The following is a 17,388-nucleotide window of genomic DNA, read 5'->3' as shown; positions in this document are numbered from 1 at the left end:
TCGTGAGTTCTGTAATTAACAATATATAACAATATATATAGGTCTGTGAGTTGATCAATCGCAGATAAGAATTTGTTTCTGTTTTTAAGTCTAGAAATATAAAGTGCTTTTGTACTTTTTAAAAATATGTTTATTACTGCTTTATAGTCACAAAATAAAGAATAAAAAGGTTATAAAAAACTTACTGTCACATTAGAATCTTGTTGAGGCGATGGTACTTTGAAAGAACACGTTGGCAAGTAGGAGACCAGAGGAGCCAAACAATTGATCAGAAATACTTTAGAGACATTTCTTACAGTGCAGATTATGTTGTCAACATTTTCTGGACAAGATAGAAAAATACTTTATGCAAATTAGATCAAACTAGTCAACCGGCGGCGTAGCATCACCGCTATTTTGCAGGACCGGCCTTAGGCCACTGCAACATATGCGACCGCAGTGGCCCTACACTTTCATAGGACCAGCACTTTTATAGGACCCGCGCTAATTCTAGGTGTATAAATCATTAAATTAAACCATTTTATAACTTATAACAGATTTCCCTTGGCCTCCTGTCGATTCCTGGAGCTACTGGAAATCTCTCGAAATTGCAAAATATACGAATAAGTCCTAGAAATATCCGGAAATTATTAAAATCTTTTGAAAACTCATACTAATCTCCTGAAATATATACACAAAAATTGTCAATTTGGGATGTGATTCAATATAAAAAACACCAATCCTACGCGCGATAAAAAAAACCGGCATTATGCAATACACGTAATTGTGGAATCTAGTGAAAGAAGCTTCCCGCGCCTCAAAATAATGAAGAATTACTTGAGGTCAACATTTCTCGTAGATAAATTGAAACATTTGGTAATTCTTGCTATCTATGTAGGAAATACAATTTGTATGATATACTGTATGACTTCGATACACGCAAGGCTCGTAAATTAATTCTGTACGTAGTTAAAAATGAATAAAATGCATAGACAAATTTATTTTCTAATACAAACTCTAATTTGTTTTACTTATTTTCCGTATCCCTACCCAAACTGGGCCACTCGCAATCCGTTTTGCAATGGTTAAGTCTGGCCCTGCTACTTAGTGACGGGTGAATACGGAGTAGATTACTTGTTCACTTTCCATGACTTCTTGGTCACAATTGTTAAGTCAGGCCCTGCTATTTAGTGACGGGTGAATACTATTTCTTTCTCCCCCGCCACTCTTTTTTTTTTTTTGCCTTTTAAATTACGTAGGGTAATTCTAGTCGGTCCGACTTGCAAAAATAAAAGAGTGATCTTTCCATTACGTGGTATCCATAAGAGAATTATATATATAGATGACTTCGCTACACGCAAGGCTCGTAAAGTAATTAAGTAACGGGTTAATACTATTTGTTATCCCCGTTCCCACACTCGTTTTTTTATTTCGCCTCTAAAAATACGTGGGGTAACTCTAGTCCGTCCGATTTCCAGAAATAAAAGAGTGTTCTTTCCTTTACTTCTTCTTGCATGTCCAAACTCTTGAGCCACGAAGAGAATTGTATATATGTATATAGATAAATTTGGTACAGAACAGTATTCACGTAAACAATTTAATATGTAAATTTAATTGATGCCTTTTGAAAAAAGAGATTAGAGTTTACTATTTGATAAATTCCAATTGAGCGATAAATGAATTTTAATGGTTGCTTGTAAATCTTTGCTTGCTTTAAGCAACAATTTAAAGTTTTCTTGCAATAATTTAAATACATTTTATCTAACCAGCGAAATGACAATTATATACATTTTAGGGCTGCAGCGAGGGTTGTGGCCGCCTACATGCGAAATAAAAATGCCGCCCTCCCCTTTTTTCCTAGAAAAAAAAATTCCACTAAGACTGAGCTGGACACTGTTCCAAAAAGTGGCCTTTGATTTAAATCCTTATCCTTTTTTTGTAGACCATTTCATATTTTGCTTTCATATTCGCACCCTTGTCGTATCCCTGGCGTACAACTATGAACCATGCACCAGGAACAATTTCGGATATACGTGCCTACAGAAATCTGACATCTTGGTGCTTTGTGATAGACATTACAAATTTAATACAAAGTAAATAACCCAAAGTACAAGTCACTTTAACATTGACTTGAAAGAAAACATAGTAAGGCAGTGTTTCTCACATTTTCTAATAGTGACTCCCAAATAACATTTTCCTTCAAGCTGCCTTTAGAAGCTGGAGCCCAAAGGAGCAATGTAGGCTCCCACAGTGAGTAACGTAAGTTTATTATTATTTTGTTTTAGAATTTAATAAAAAAGAAATTAATTTGAACACTGTGTATAGAAACCAAATTAACGTCATCAAATTTCACTAAATTTTTTTTTTTGGGGGGAGGGGAGGATTAGTGTTATCTACTTAATTTTTAAGCGTTGTAAAAAGTTCTTTCTGGAGGTAGAAAGGAAGATATGGCAGGTTTCCGCTCATGTCGGCAAGAGGTCTGAACATTTTTTCGCCGCCTCCCCCCCCCCTCCCTTGTTGTTTGTCGGTTGTTGGCTTGTAGCTCAAGACAGCAAGTACAACTGAACCGATGTAGGTGAATTATATTTCTTAATGAATTAACTTTAAATAATTTGAACAAAATAATTGTTATTATTCACGATGTAACTTGAGATGCATGGGCGTAGCCAGGGGGGGGGGGGTTTCGGGGTTCAAACCCCCCCCCCCCCGAAATGAAATCCCCCCCCCCTAAGGGGGGGAGTCGGAATTTAGTGACTGATTTTTTGCTTTGCTTTTGTTTATTTTAGGTGAGATTTTAATACGAAACCATCACTTGCCCCAGCACAACCAAAGGGGTTTTAAGTTTTAAAACCCCCTAACTTAAAACCCCCTACCAGGGGGTTTTGAGTTTAAAACCCCCTACCAGGGGGTTTTGAGTTTAAAACCCCCTACCAGGGGGTTCGAGTTTAAAAAACCCTACCGGAGGGGGGTTCGAGTATAAAACCCCTACCAGAGGGGTTCGAGTTAAAAAAAACCTACTAGGGGTTTTGAGTTTAAAACCCCCTACCAGGGGTTTTGAGTTTTAAACCATGGGGTTTTTGCAGTTAACTCCCCCTCTTCTATAAAACAAAACAAAAAAAAAATGCAAACGAAAATCCCCTAATTCCAAGTGCACAGTTAAGGAAGATTTTGATTTTAAAACCCCGTCTAAAATTTACGATAAATCCCCTCTTTAATATAAACAAGATTACAAAGAGAGTTTGTGTTACACAAACTCAGAGGCGGCCCCCGTCGAAGTCGGATCCCTGTCGGATCTGCATATTCTCAAATAATATTCAAGAGGTGATTTAATTTTGATGTAAAATGTCTTACACGTTTCGGATGTTCCTTCAGAGTTGAAGATAATTACTTCCTAGTCCAAACCTCCCGCAGGACGACGGGGGATGGGAGCGGGCAGGGTTTGAACCCTGGGCCATCTATAAATCTGAACGACAGTCCAGCGCGCAAACCGCACGACCAGGCAGCCATCCGATGGTCAAAAGTAATAATGTTTCAAAGATTCATTTGCCGTAAATTTAAATTTAAATTTAATAAAAAAATAGTAGATTAGTTTTAGTATATTAAAACATTACAATATTGATCAAAACGTTTGGAAATGAAAATCTACACTTTTTTTTTACACTTTAAGTTTAGAAATTGAAATTCTACATCTTAATCTAGTCTATTTTAGTCTAAACTAGATCTAGAAATTCTAGATCTAGACTCTAAAATAATTTTAATTAGAATATAAATCCAGATCTAGATATACTGTAATAAAAATCTAGATCTAGTTTAAAAAATCTAGATTAGATCTAAATCAAGATATCATTCCTTTTTTAAACGCGAGTCACATAACGAGGCTTAATAAACATTACTATACCGAGTTCTTTTTTCATTTCATTTGAAGAATTAATTCCATATAACGTCAGAGGGAAAAAAAAAACACTACGTCACACGGCCTAGCTAGACTAAAAATCGCCTTCATCTATAAGAGCCATTTATCGAGTGTTCGTAGACTTTGGTGCACCGAGTGCGTTCTTTAAGCATTTCATTTAAAGAATTCATTCCATATGACGTCAAAGGAAAAAAAAACACTACGTCACACGGCATAGCTAGAATAAAAATCGCCTTCATCATTACGAGCCTTTTATCGAGTGTTCATAGACATTGGTGCACCGAGTGCGTTCTTTTAGCATTTCATTTAAAGAATTCATTCCATATGACGTCAAAGAAAAAAAAAAAAAACACTACGTCACAAGACCTAGCTAGACTAAAAATCACCTTTATCAACACGAGCCATTTCTCGAGTGTTCATAGACATTGGTGCACCGAGTGCGTTCTTTTAGCATTTCATTTAAAGAATTCATTCCATGTGACGTCAAAGGAAAAAAAAACACTACGTCACACGGCTTAGTTAGACTAAAATATGTTTTTATTAATACAAGCAATTTTTTCGAGGGTTAATAGACATTGGTGCACCGAGTGCGTTCTTTTAACATTACATGTAAAGAGTCCATTCATATGACGTCAAAGAAAAAAAATTCCTTTACCTCACAATAGGCTAGTACCGGTACCATAAAAAAAAATGTCTTTATTTACACGAGATATTTAACGAGGGTTCATAGACATTGGTGCACTGAGTTCTAATAGATATTATTTAAAAAGGATCAAAGCCACATTGTTTTTGCGTTTTGTCTGTCAGTCGGTCTGTCCGTTATCTTGATATAAAAAAAACAACTAAAAGTTATTAAAAATTGATTAACCTTTATTTTACGTTTCAAAACATCGCAATAATTTTTAGGTATGAACACAATTGAAAAGTTTATATAATAGATTGTTCCGGATGTTTGTATAAATAGTAAAAGAAAAAGAGAATTTCAGATAAATGTAATACCGTTAATTAAATTTTTTGGTCTCGTATAAAAATTAGATGTACTACAGCCACGTGGAGAGATTTTCATACCTTACTTTGGTGTTTGGATTCTGTTTTCCTTAAAAATCGGAACATAATATTAACGATAATTAGATTTTTTAATGTTTTAGGTAGAAAGTTAAATGTACTGTAAGAGAGTAGTGAGTTAAAATATTTTTCATAAAAATCCGTAAAAACATTATTTCGTAAATGAGAAGATTATTTGTTTATTAATTAGAAGAGGGAGTTCAAACAATTATTTGGCGTTAGTAGATTTTTAAATAAATTCGGAAATTTCTGGCGACGATTTGTAAGAAACAAAATCCGGAACTTTCTTTATCGATTACAAAACTTCTATGTTATGTTTTACAAGAAAATTAAATGTCTAAAAAGTTATTTTCAGTAATCAATTCTAGTAAATTACTTTTTTTAAAAGCCTTATGCGATTTCAAACAATCATTAGGCATAATTCATGTTTTATAAAACAATATCCGGAACATTTTTACACTTAATGAAATATAAGTCAGTATAGAGATTATGATTTAGCATTAATATGCTATTTACATAAAAAACGGAACAACATATTATTGATAATGTGTTTTTGCAACGTTTAAGCATGGAAATTGAATGTAATATAAGTTAGAAGAGCAAACAAACATTTGTTGGCGTTGATTAGTTTTGCACAAAAAAATCCGGAACAATCAATTTTAGATACTTAAAACTATTGATATGTTATGGGAGGAACATTAAAGGGTAAATTAGATTTTCAATAGCTTTTAGAGTTCTAGTTTTTTAAATCTAATCGTGACGGACAGACCGACCAACAGACAAAACGCACAAAAATAAGCTTCTTTTATTCGGATGGGGGCACTAAACAAAAAATAAATAAAATCTGATTTTTAAAAAAAGTTTAAGGAATTGGTTTAGCACCTGATCATGTTGCGACGTTACGCTACTGCACGAAAATCGCTGCATAAAAAGTCCATTAAAAAAAATGTGCGTGATATTTACATACAAAGTGCATTATTAGCCTTTATAAACAAACAGAAATGTTTTCTTTTAATTTTAGCAGCTAGTTGACCAGAAAAAACGTCTTTAACTATTATTTGTATTTGTTGTAAACATTTCCTGTACATTTTAAAAATATATTTGACTTAGTGATACTGAAAATACACAAAAATTGTCCATCTTTGTTAGCATATTGTAACATTGCCTCCCTTACATTTACGTAATTGTTTTAGAATAGGTATATTTTTATGAAAAAATCGCTTGCATAATTAATTTTATAAATTAAACGGTTTGCTTTTAGAAAACCAAAAGTAGCCGTTGCACCTAAACTTTTCAAGCCGGATTTAATGATGAAATAATATTTTTCATATCTCTTCTAGTTTTCGAGATCTGAGTGTGACAGACGGACAGACGGACAGACGGACAGACGGACATTTTGCACAAACCTAATAGCGGCTTTTTCACCTTACGGGGGCCGCTAAAAAAGCAGCTAATTACTCACTCAAAATGTTATGAGCGTGGCTAAATTGTTTTGACTCAGTTTTGAGTTTAAACCCCACTTCAGCGGGTTTTGAAGGTAAAAAATACCTCTTTAATAATAAAAACAAAGCAAATTATACACTAAAAATGTTATGAGTGTAGTCAAAGGGGTTTTGAGTTTAAACTTCCCTCCAGTGGGGTTTGAGGATAAATTTAAATACATCTTTAGTGTAAGAAAAAATCAAATTACTCACTCAAAATGCTATGAACGTTGCCGAAAGGGGTTTTGAGTTTATACCCCCATTCAAAGGGGTTTGGTGCTAAAAATACATCTTCAATATAAAAAAAAAAGCAAATTACACACTAAAATTATTTCAGTGTAGCCAAGCCAATCGGGGGTTTTGAGTTTAGACCCTTCTTCTACAGATGGCTTTTTTTAAAGTTTAAAACCCCTCCAGATGGTTTTGAGCTTCAGATTCCCCTACAGAGCATTTTGAGGTGGAAAACCCCCAACAGAAGATTTTGACGTTAAAACTTCTCTTTTCGATATAAAATCTAAAGCAAACTACAGTCACTTAATTCCAAGAGCGTATTCAAGAGAGGTTACACATTTTTACAAGTGGCAGGGCTCCATTAATAAACTGCAGTGAATAGTCATCTACCGAAATCGAAAAACACTAAATGTAGCTCAACAAAGATGGCTAAGACAGATTTTAGGAGTCAGTTATAGAGATCGGGTCTAAATCAAGGAAATCCTATGCCGAACTGGGAGTCGACCCCTTAGTAAGATTGTGAGAGAACGACGCATGAGGTTTGCGGGACATGTTCTCCGACAAAATGAATTAAGCATAAGAAGAGTTGCAATGATATCCTAGTACAACTTGACGCCACTCATTCATGGAGGTCCTCATAGTAGGTGGGAAGAGGCTTCAGACATTACCAGTGACAGATTTTTATGGAAACAGCTTGACGTCAAATGCTCCGAACGGCGTAGGAGGGTCTAAGTCAGTAAGAATATCACATTAGGTTTTTGAAATAAAACTTTTTAATAGCAGGAAATTGCAGTGTAGATACCTCAGAATATGCATTTTGTTGGCTTTCAATACCAGAAATAGTGCTTGTCAGCGGGGCAATAGCGCTCCCCCAGACCCCCTTGCTAGTAATGGCGGGGAGTCTACAATTTTATGAAAACAGCTTGATGGCAAATGCGCCGAACGACGAGGGAGGGTCTAAGTCAGTAAGAATAACACATTAGGTTTTTGAAATAGAACTTTTTAATAGCAGGAAAATGCAGTGTAGATACCTTAGAATATGCATTTTGTTGGTTTTCAATATCAGAAATATGCTTGGCGGCGGGGCTTCGCCCCGAGCTGGGGGAGCTCCTAGCGCTACCCCAGACCCCTTTGCTAGTAATTGCGGAGAATCTACAATTTTTCCACTAACTCATGGAAGAACCTATTCTAGGACACAATAAACGTCTTCCGAAAGAATGAAGGGTCAGAATGTAATAAAGATTTTGTACGCACACACACACACACATAAAAAGATATCATTTTTTTTCGCCGGGGGGGGGTCGGGGGGGGGGGGGGGAGAGAAAAAATTCACCCCCCCAAAACCCCCCCCCCGAAAAAAAATCCTGGCTACGCCCATGTTGAGATGAAATATAGATTTAATAGTCATGAAATAAACTGAGATTGAAACAAAATCTAGCCTGACAACAAAATAAAGTCTTTACTCTCTCATGTCTTAAGATCGTCTCACATTTGCACTAGGTACGCTAATTTCATCCTCGTCACTGCATAACCAACCAATCAATCGCTTAATAACCTATCTTTACCGTCGAATAGGAAACATACTCCATAACTCCTTTGTGTCACTACGTTGCACCCTCCCCAGTTCACATAAGAGGTTCTAGCGCCCCCCCCCCCTCTTTACAGTGCAGGCTATTCGACTCCAAACATATATAGCAAACAACTCGCGAAACTTCAAGGCCAGAAATGAGTTAGGCACTTATGGAAAAACACGTGGGAATCTCTCGTACGCTGCTCTGTTTTTTATTTTCTTTTTTCTAGTTTCCGAAATAATTTCTTAGGTACGAATAGCGATTATATTTTCAAAGGATTATGGAATAATTAAAATTTATATAAAATATGTAAGTATTTTTTTAATTTAAATTACAAAAAAGTAACCTTGGAATAATGATTTGACCGCCCCCTAAAGTCGGCCGTCTGCGTGCAATGCACACTTTGCACAATAGGCAGCGGCGGCCCTGTATACATTAAAAAGATGACAAGTAGGATTACTATGCATTTGTAATGCAGAAGTCATTAAAATACAATAAACATGCATATTATTAACCAAGTAAAACAAAGGACGTTTGGGCCACGAGGCCATCATCAGCTACAAAAAAACAAACACAAAGTAGGCTAAAGTTGACGTATCCGCTCTGTGCTCATAATTTATCATCAAAGTCCAAGTTGTGGAAGTAGTGGAAATCTTTTGAGAGATCAGAACGATTAAAATACTTACGATCTTGCCGCTGATAACTTATCTCCTGAAGTCCATTTTTCACTTTATTTATCAATGTTTCTTTCTTAAATATGAGCGTGTCATTACAAACCCTGATATAACGTTTTATTTATTCTAATAAACGCCCACCTCAAGAAATACGCAATACTTGTCAAGAAATAACAAACGATGTACAGCAATACGAAGCTGGATATCACTTTCTGTACCTACTAGCAATAGCTTATCTTTTTTTATTTCAATTAACACGCAAAAACAATTTTTTATTAGCTCTATATCTATAGTGTTTATTTTTTTTTATATTTAAATGACAATCTATTCTTATTTATTAATGCTTATTCGCCTATGGTATAACCCATCGCAATTCAATTCAACAGATACATGCCACACAGTTTCCAGGACTCTCAACTGTGTAGTTAATCCCCCCCACCCCTGTCCTTTCATCTACGACAGAGTTCAGCAGTTCCATACAAAACTATTTTGTCAACCAGCCCACCCCTACTACTCCTCACACGACAGAGGTCATATGTCACCATCAAAAACCTATAATTCGTGATATTACTCCTCCTGTGTCTTCAACACGTGCTACGCCTCTGGTGACTAAATCTTCCAGTCTTCTTAAAATAATGCACCTGAAGGTTCGGTCATGCAGTAACAAAGCTCTTGAGCTTGCAGACACCATCACTGATGATAGCTACGACATCGCTTTCCTTAGTGAGACTACTGTGAGATGTATGGTGTAAAGAAGTTGGTGATGAGCCAAGAACCATTGAGCTAACGCCACTAGGCTTTATTTTAAAGAGTCTACCTCGAAAAAAGCGGAGGAGGTTTAGCAATACTGTACAGAGACAGTACAATCACAAAAGAGATACAAGACACCGATAGCAAAGACAAACAGACACAAACACTCTTTTGTTCCCCTGGCAATCAAATCATTAAATAAGAACAATCTGGTATAAACTTTGTCACATGTAAATTATGAGTGAGTCTGGTGTGAATGTTCACTTTGGTTTCTTATAGTTATAATGTTTTTTGTTTGGTGTAATGCACAAATTGTAAGACAAATTTCCTTACGGATAATAAAGATTATTATTATTATTATTATTATTATTATTATAACAATAAGACCTGACAGCTCACCGTACACCACCTTTAAGATGTGCGAGTTACGTCTCTCCCACCACAACAGAACACTGACTTTTATTTTCTTGTACCGCCCACCACCAAGCAAGAGAAATAAATTGACAACAAAAGTTTTCATCGAAGAATTTCAAGACCTCCTTGACAGTCACATAGCAACAAAAGATCTATTTGTCATAGGCGATGTGAACTTGCATTTTGACAGTGAAAATGAGACATACGCGGTGTAGCTAAAAAATGCGCTAAAGGATCGCAACTTAGACCAACTGATAAATGTTCCGACACACGCCAAAGGCCATACTCTTGACTGGATTGGTACAAATGCAAAGGAGCTTATAGCCAAACTCAGTGTTTTAGACCGTGGCTTGTCAGATCATTTTCTTGTAATCTTTGAAATGCGCCTATCAAAAGCAAAAAGGCCAAAGAAAAACGTGACTTCCCGTAAACTTAAAGCCATAGACATTGCATCCTTTAAAATGGACGTGACCTCTTTGCTGTTGCAACAGAGCAACACAGACGTTCTCAGCAATTACAATTCTTGCTTGAAAAAGTTGCTGGACAGCCATGCACCTCTTGTCACTCGTACAGTCTCAATTAGGTCATCTGCACCCTGGATGACGGAAGACATAAAGAATGCCAAACTTATTCGCCGACGTGCCGAACGTACATTCCAAAAGACAGGTCTGACGATACATCGACAAATATATATCCTAGAAAAAAACAAGGTTAACCGTATGATTAGAGACGCAAAAGCTAGTCATATTCGACACAATGTCGAAACTTCTAATTCTTCAAAGGAGCTATTTAGGATTACCGCTGAAATGTTAGGAGGAGCAAATAACGAACGTTTGCCGTCATCTATCCCAGTATCTGAACTTCCTGATTCCTTCAATAGATTCTTCATTGGGAAGATTGAGCAGATTAGAAATGACATGCCATCCCTCTCATCACAGCTTGACCACTCTCCAATCTTTCGAAATTCTCCTTTTTGCGAGTTTCAGCTTGTATCTGAAGATTATGTCAAAAGTACTATTTTAAAGATGCCAAATAAGTCCTGTGATCTTGATCCCATTCCAACTTCTTTGCTCTTTGAATGTTTAGATGCGCTTGTACCCACAATTACTAACATTGTGAACTCTTCAGTGACTTCAGGCAATTTACCACAGCAATTTAAGCATGCACTTGTCAGGCCCTTATTAAAAAAATCCAGTCTTGACCCGGAATGTCTAAAAAACTATCGCCCAGTATCAAATCTTCCCTTCCTGTCAAAGTTTCTGGAGCGCATCGTGTTAGCGCAAATTCTTTCTCATCTTGAACAGTACTGTCTCTTGGAAGAATTTCAATCTGCATATAGGAAGTGCCGAAGCACAGAGACAGCAGTGGTCAGAGTACTAAACGACTTACTTCACAATTCCGACATAGGCCACATCTCAATTCTTTCAATGCTGGACTTGTCCGCAGTCTTTGATACGCTAGACCATGAAATTATAATGGCCAGATTCTCTACCACTTTTGGTTTAACAGGAATCGTCCTAAAATGGCTTGGATCCTACCTGACTGACGCATCCAAAGTGTCGTTGTTAATGGAACAGAATCAACAAGCTTACTCTTGAAGTACAGAGAACCCCAGGGATCAGTTCTAGGCCCAGTACTGTTCACTATGTATACATATCCACTTAGCGGTGTCATACGGCCAACCGGCATCCTATACCATTTCTTCGCCGATGACTCACAGTAATACGATTTCTCAGTACCACCAGAGGTCTCGCATCTGGCAGAGAAAATCAGTAGTACCGTTGCAAGTGTGAGCAATTGGATGGTTGAGAATAAGCTCAAGATGAACGAAGATAAGACAGAAATAATTAAAATTGGCACTCGGAACAACGTCTCGAAATTTGAAAGCACAGATTTTCTTTTTATTACAAACTGCCAGCTTCCTTATGTCCATGTAGTGCGGAATCTTGGAGTTTTGTTCGACTCAACACTATCTTTCGATTTCGACCCACACATAAGTCAGCTCTGCAAGGGTCTTTATCTGCAGCTGTGTAGATTAGGCCAGATCCGACCATATTTAACAACGGAGTCAACAAAAACGCTAGCTGTGGCATTCAAACTCTCCCGCCTTGACTACTGTTACGGCGTGCTAGCAGGTATACCTGATGACAAAATAGCCAAACTGCAACGTATACAGAACAACGCCGCACGAATAGTACTTAGAAAAACAAAACAAAATTCTGCTACTACGCTCTTGCGCATGCTCCATAGGCTTCCCGTGAAAGCGAGAATCGATTACAAGGTCGCCACACTTTGTCATCAGTGTATATATAACAATGAGATGCCCCCTGTACCTTAGAGAACTGATTACTCCATGTCTCCCAGAGAGCCCTACTCTCAATGGACTCAACGCTTTTAGTGGTGCCACGTTTCTCCCTCAAAAGCTACGGTTTGCGGGCTTTTTCAGTGCACGGACCAAAGGTTTGGAACTCACTCCCCATTAATCTCAGACAGACAACATGCTATTCCACTTTTAAGAAGAACATTAAGACCTACTTGTTTAAAACTTTTTTAGATTAGTTTTTGATTTCTATTGTCGTGTTTGTGTTTGTAATGTTATTACAGCGCCTTGTGCCTACATTTTTTTGTTAACAGCGCTTTATAAATAAAATTATTATTATTATTATTATTATTATGCTTAATTCTTTTTGTTATCTAAACAAAAATAAACTAGTCGACGGGCAGAGCCGGCCGGCGACCGCAGTGTTAATCTAAAAATACTTTTGTATGATCATAAATGACGTAAACATATTTTCCAACTCTTTTCATATCCATCCCTTCCGGATTCCACGTTTTTAATCCCACTCCCGTTCAATTTCCAAATTCGCACCATTTTCATTCACACCTTGCTGCGCTATGACCGTAACACATACATAAGAGAGATCTTTCTTCTTCTCATCCAAACTCTTGAGGGAAGAGGATAATTATATAAATAGATATATAAAAAATTGATAATTTCATACTTTTTACAATTATTATTTAATGAATTGGAGGATGAAGTGACCGGGGATGAAGAGACTGGGAACCTTCATTATAAATCCTTATTTCGGATTTAGTTGAGCCAAAATTAACGTCTCAACTAAAAATTAGATCTAGGTCAACTCCAGATATGTTGTGTTTTTAGATGTTAGTAATTGACTACAGTGGCATGTATAATCCTTAGACTCTATATCTAAATAGTTAAAACAAGCACATTGTTTTTTTTTTATTTACCTCTACTTCAGTTTTAATATTTAATTATTTATCTTTTTGACACTACATTCTAAACACTGTAATTGTGTTTTTAAAGTAATAACCAATATTTTCTCAACATGTAAATCTACTGTATACATCAATTGACAGCACGGTGAGGCTATTTTTTCCTTGTCCTACTCGATTACTCGTTAAGAGAAAGTCTTCTATATAAGTCATTGTATTATTATAAGTTATTGTATTAATGGCAAGTTAAAACAAATATGGAAAAGCTCCAGACTTTTGTTAACAGATGCTTACGCCGGATATTAGGAATTAGGTGGCCAGAAAAAATAACTACTATCGATTTGTGGGAGAGAACTAGACAAAAGCCCATATCCCAAGACATCGCAAAACGAAAATGGAGCTGCGAAAACCAGCTACCAATGTTGCAAGGCAGTCACTTGACTGGAACCCACAAGGAAAGAGGAAAGTGGGCAGACCCAAGCAAACCTGGAAGAGGTCAGTCATCAGTGAAGCTGGGGGTACTGGAAAGACATGGGAGCAGATGTCGAAAGCTGCTCAGAACCGAGTTCGGTGGAGCGGTGTAGTAGCGGCCCTATGCCCCCCATTGGAGTACACAGGATTATGTAAGTAAGTAAGTAAAAGAAAAAAAAATCTAAGCTTATTGTTATGGAGTGTGAGTGTGTGTGTGTTGTAAGATATGTGTTTCTAGTAAGAAAGTGAGTTGGTTGTTATGCAGTGAGGATGATGAAATTACATAGTCTCGGGTAACGCAAAGAAAAAGGAGAGATTACTCTAGATTGTAAACACTTGTTTTTATTTTGAGTTAGATTTATTTAAAATATAAGTTTATTTCATTTTATTTAAAGTTAAATATGTCTGAATTATAATAAACAATTCAATTTAGTTTATTCACAAAGAAGTTATTTAAGTTAATTTAAGTTTTATAAACTCAAAAATAAAATGTCTCCAGCGGTTTATTGTCTACCAACAGTTTAGTTCAAAAACAATTATCCAAGCGTTACATCCGAAATTGCTGCCATGTCTCTCAATTCTGTAAGTTTTTACTCCCTTTTTTATGTTAACAATTATTTTATTTTACCACTTATTGATTTGTTAATTTTATTTATTGATTTATGTATTGCCATTAACAGTGAATAATTGTAATTGTAACTAGAATTGGGTAAGAAAAACTTGTACAAACTTTGTACAAGACAGACAGAAAGACCGAAGGAGTAATTAAGATTTGTAACATTAAAAAAAATATATAACATACCAAAAACATTGCATTCGACCATGACAGTCGGAGGTACATCTATCTTTACAATTGAAAACATTCCAGCCGCCTTTTCTCGCGTTGTATTTCTTATAAATATTGTGAGATTGTAAAAATCTTTTGTAGTGTCTAATGTAAAGCTCAAGCTTTCATTTAAGCGCCTTGCAAGATTTGAGCATTTCCAATTTTCACATTCAAAAATTGTTGAATAACCTTTAGTGATATAAAAGTCTGTCTTTGCTATGACATTGACTTCAGTGACTCCTCCTTCTCTTTCTTCATTGCAGTGTATTGACTCCAGCACATCTATTGAAAACAAATAAATTTATAACTTTGTATCAATTGTATCTATATTTTATTCATATAGTGTATAAACTATATAATTTCAGTTCAAAGGTAAGTTATTGTAAACATATGCCGTCGGAACTGTCTTCACTCAGTGGCGTAGCAAGATGCCCGTTACTGATTTTCCTGGCTAGCTCTGGCAACCCATTCCACGCTCTAATAGCACTAGGGAAGAAGGAGTATTTGTACAAATTTGTCCTAGCATATGGGACGAGGAATTTGCCTTTATCTTTTATCTTTCTGAGTATTTCTTAAATTTTGTTTTTGTATTTGAAGATTATGGTACATTGTTTTATGTATTATTGCTACTTTACTTTTGAGTCTTCTGTCCTGAAGACTTTCTAAATTTAGTGATTTTACTAAAGATATTTCTCTAGTCAAATGTGAATATTCGTTTGTTATGAATCTCACTGCTCTATTTTGTGTCTGTTCCAGTTTCTTAATGTTTTCTTGAGTTGAGGGGTCCCAAACGGAGGATGCATATTCTATTATTGGCCAAGGTTAAATAACATTTTAGTTTTATGTTCTTATTTGATTTATAGGAATTTCTTTTAATAAACCCTAATGCTTTGTTTGATTTTTTGATAGTTTTATCAATATATGGATTCCATGACAGTTTTTAATTTATTATAACACCTAGGTATTTTGCGCTTTCAGCCTGTATTACTGGTTTACCATGAATAAGATAAGTGGAATTAATTTGATTTAGTTTTTTTTACTGTTAATAACTGACATTTTTCTGGGTGGAAAGACATGCTCCAATTTGATTCCCATTTCTGTAATTCATCTAATTCTCTTTGTAAAATGTCTGTATCTTGTTTTGTTTTTATTGTTCTATATATAATGCAATCGTCTGCGAATAATCTGACTTTTGTTCCAAACTAATGCAATTTGGTAAATCGTTTATGAAAATTAAAAATAGTAGTAGACCTAAGACTGTTCCTTGAGGTACACCTGAGTTTGCTGTTATTGGTGTTGATTTAGAGCCATTTATTATTACAGTTTGTTCTCTTCCTATCAGAAAATCTTTAATCCACTGATGCAATGGACCATCAATGCCGAAATATTTTAATTTTTTAAGATAACTATGGATTTGAACTTTGTCAAAAGCTTTGGAAAAATCTAGTAAGATAGCTTCTATTTACTCACTGTTATCTAAACCTTTTGTAAAATCATCAATTAGTCCTTTTATTTGTGTTTCACAAGATCTATATTTCCTAATGTTGATATGGAGAAAGGACGTTATGTTTGTCTAAGAAGTTTATGATGTTGCTACATACATGGGCTCCCACAAGGGGGTGCAATTGGGTGCACTTGCACCCCATGGATTCTGAGTAGCCAAATTCTAGCAATTTATTTGCACCATCAGATCAATTAAAATCTAAGTAGCAACTAAACAAGTAGCGCTTCCACTGGTGACTGAAGTACAGTTGTAGTAACTCGCCTAGCCTTATCAAGCATTGATATCAGGCACCCTCTGAATTCTGGGTAGCCAAATTTTCGCCAGTTGTTTCTTGGAAGCAGCTTTACACGTAGTGCTTCCATTAAAATAAAGTTAATAAGGATAAGCTATTGTTGTAATAAACTGTAACAAGCTAATCTGTAGTTAATGTCCGACCATGTACGCTTGCAATTCAATGTTCAATATTCTATAGCACGTTAGTCGTAACGATTTGTTTTATTTGTATATAATTAATAGTTATCATTATATTTAGTAAAGACCTAGGATATGATAAAAGTATTTTTTTTTGTCTTGGAGTAAAAAAAAAACTTTTGATTTTATATATGTGAAAGTTTCTTTGAACAAGATTGAAGAGTGCAGTCATCTTGGTAAATGTATTTACGTCTGGCGAAGTTGCGATCAATGTTAGCGCTCAATAAAATAAAATAGCAGCAAGCAAACAAAATATGTGTTTTCTTGGTATTTTGTTAATAAATCTCAGATATGTCAGGCACTGAACAGATGTGTTTGATTGTTGGATTTGTTGATGGCGATTATATTCGATAAGAATTTATTGGTTTTGCCATTGTTGTTTAGAGATACGCACTGTGTCCAAGTTCATTGTCACCGAATACATCTATCTATCTATATATATATAATTCTCTTCTTGCCTCAAGAGTTTAAACAGGAAGTAAAGGAAAGATCACTCAGCGGATAGTCCACGAGAAAACAAAAGTAGTGTTCACACTACGGATGACTGGCTGCGCGATGGACTGTCGTTTAAATGTATCAAACTCTGCCCGCTTCGATCCCTCTTTTTCCAGCAGGAGGTTTGGACTAGGAAATAATCTAAGTAATCTTCTCTGTATATATATATATATATATATATATATATATATATATATATATATATATATATATATATATATATATATATATATATATATATCATGGGCGTAGCCAGGGGGGGTTCTTGGGGTTCAAACCCCCCCCGAAATGAAATCCCCCCCACGC

At 35.7% G+C, this 17,388-nt stretch overlaps 1 protein-coding gene across 3 annotated transcripts in view; it reads right to left on the bottom strand.

The window, feature by feature from the left end:
* Positions 1 to 17,388, bottom strand: part of LOC129922858 (craniofacial development protein 2-like) — an 80,222-nt gene that overhangs the window by 32,966 nt on the left and 29,868 nt on the right. For 2 of the 3 annotated variants that reach the window (XR_008774811.1, XR_008774812.1), the window contains exons 3-4: positions 14,589 to 14,894; positions 186 to 322 (exon numbers count right to left, since the gene is read on the bottom strand). The gene's annotated coding sequence lies outside the window, so the exon portion shown is untranslated. The remainder of the gene's footprint in view (positions 1 to 185; positions 323 to 14,588; positions 14,895 to 17,388) is intronic. The other variant, XR_008774813.1, reaches the window with a different exon arrangement.

The sequence above is a fragment of the Biomphalaria glabrata genome, chromosome 14 (genome assembly GCF_947242115.1).
Source record: "Biomphalaria glabrata chromosome 14, xgBioGlab47.1, whole genome shotgun sequence".
Classification (NCBI taxonomy): Eukaryota; Metazoa; Mollusca; class Gastropoda; family Planorbidae; genus Biomphalaria; species Biomphalaria glabrata.
Note: the sequence above shows the minus strand (reverse complement) of the source record. Positions and strands in the feature narration are given on the sequence as shown.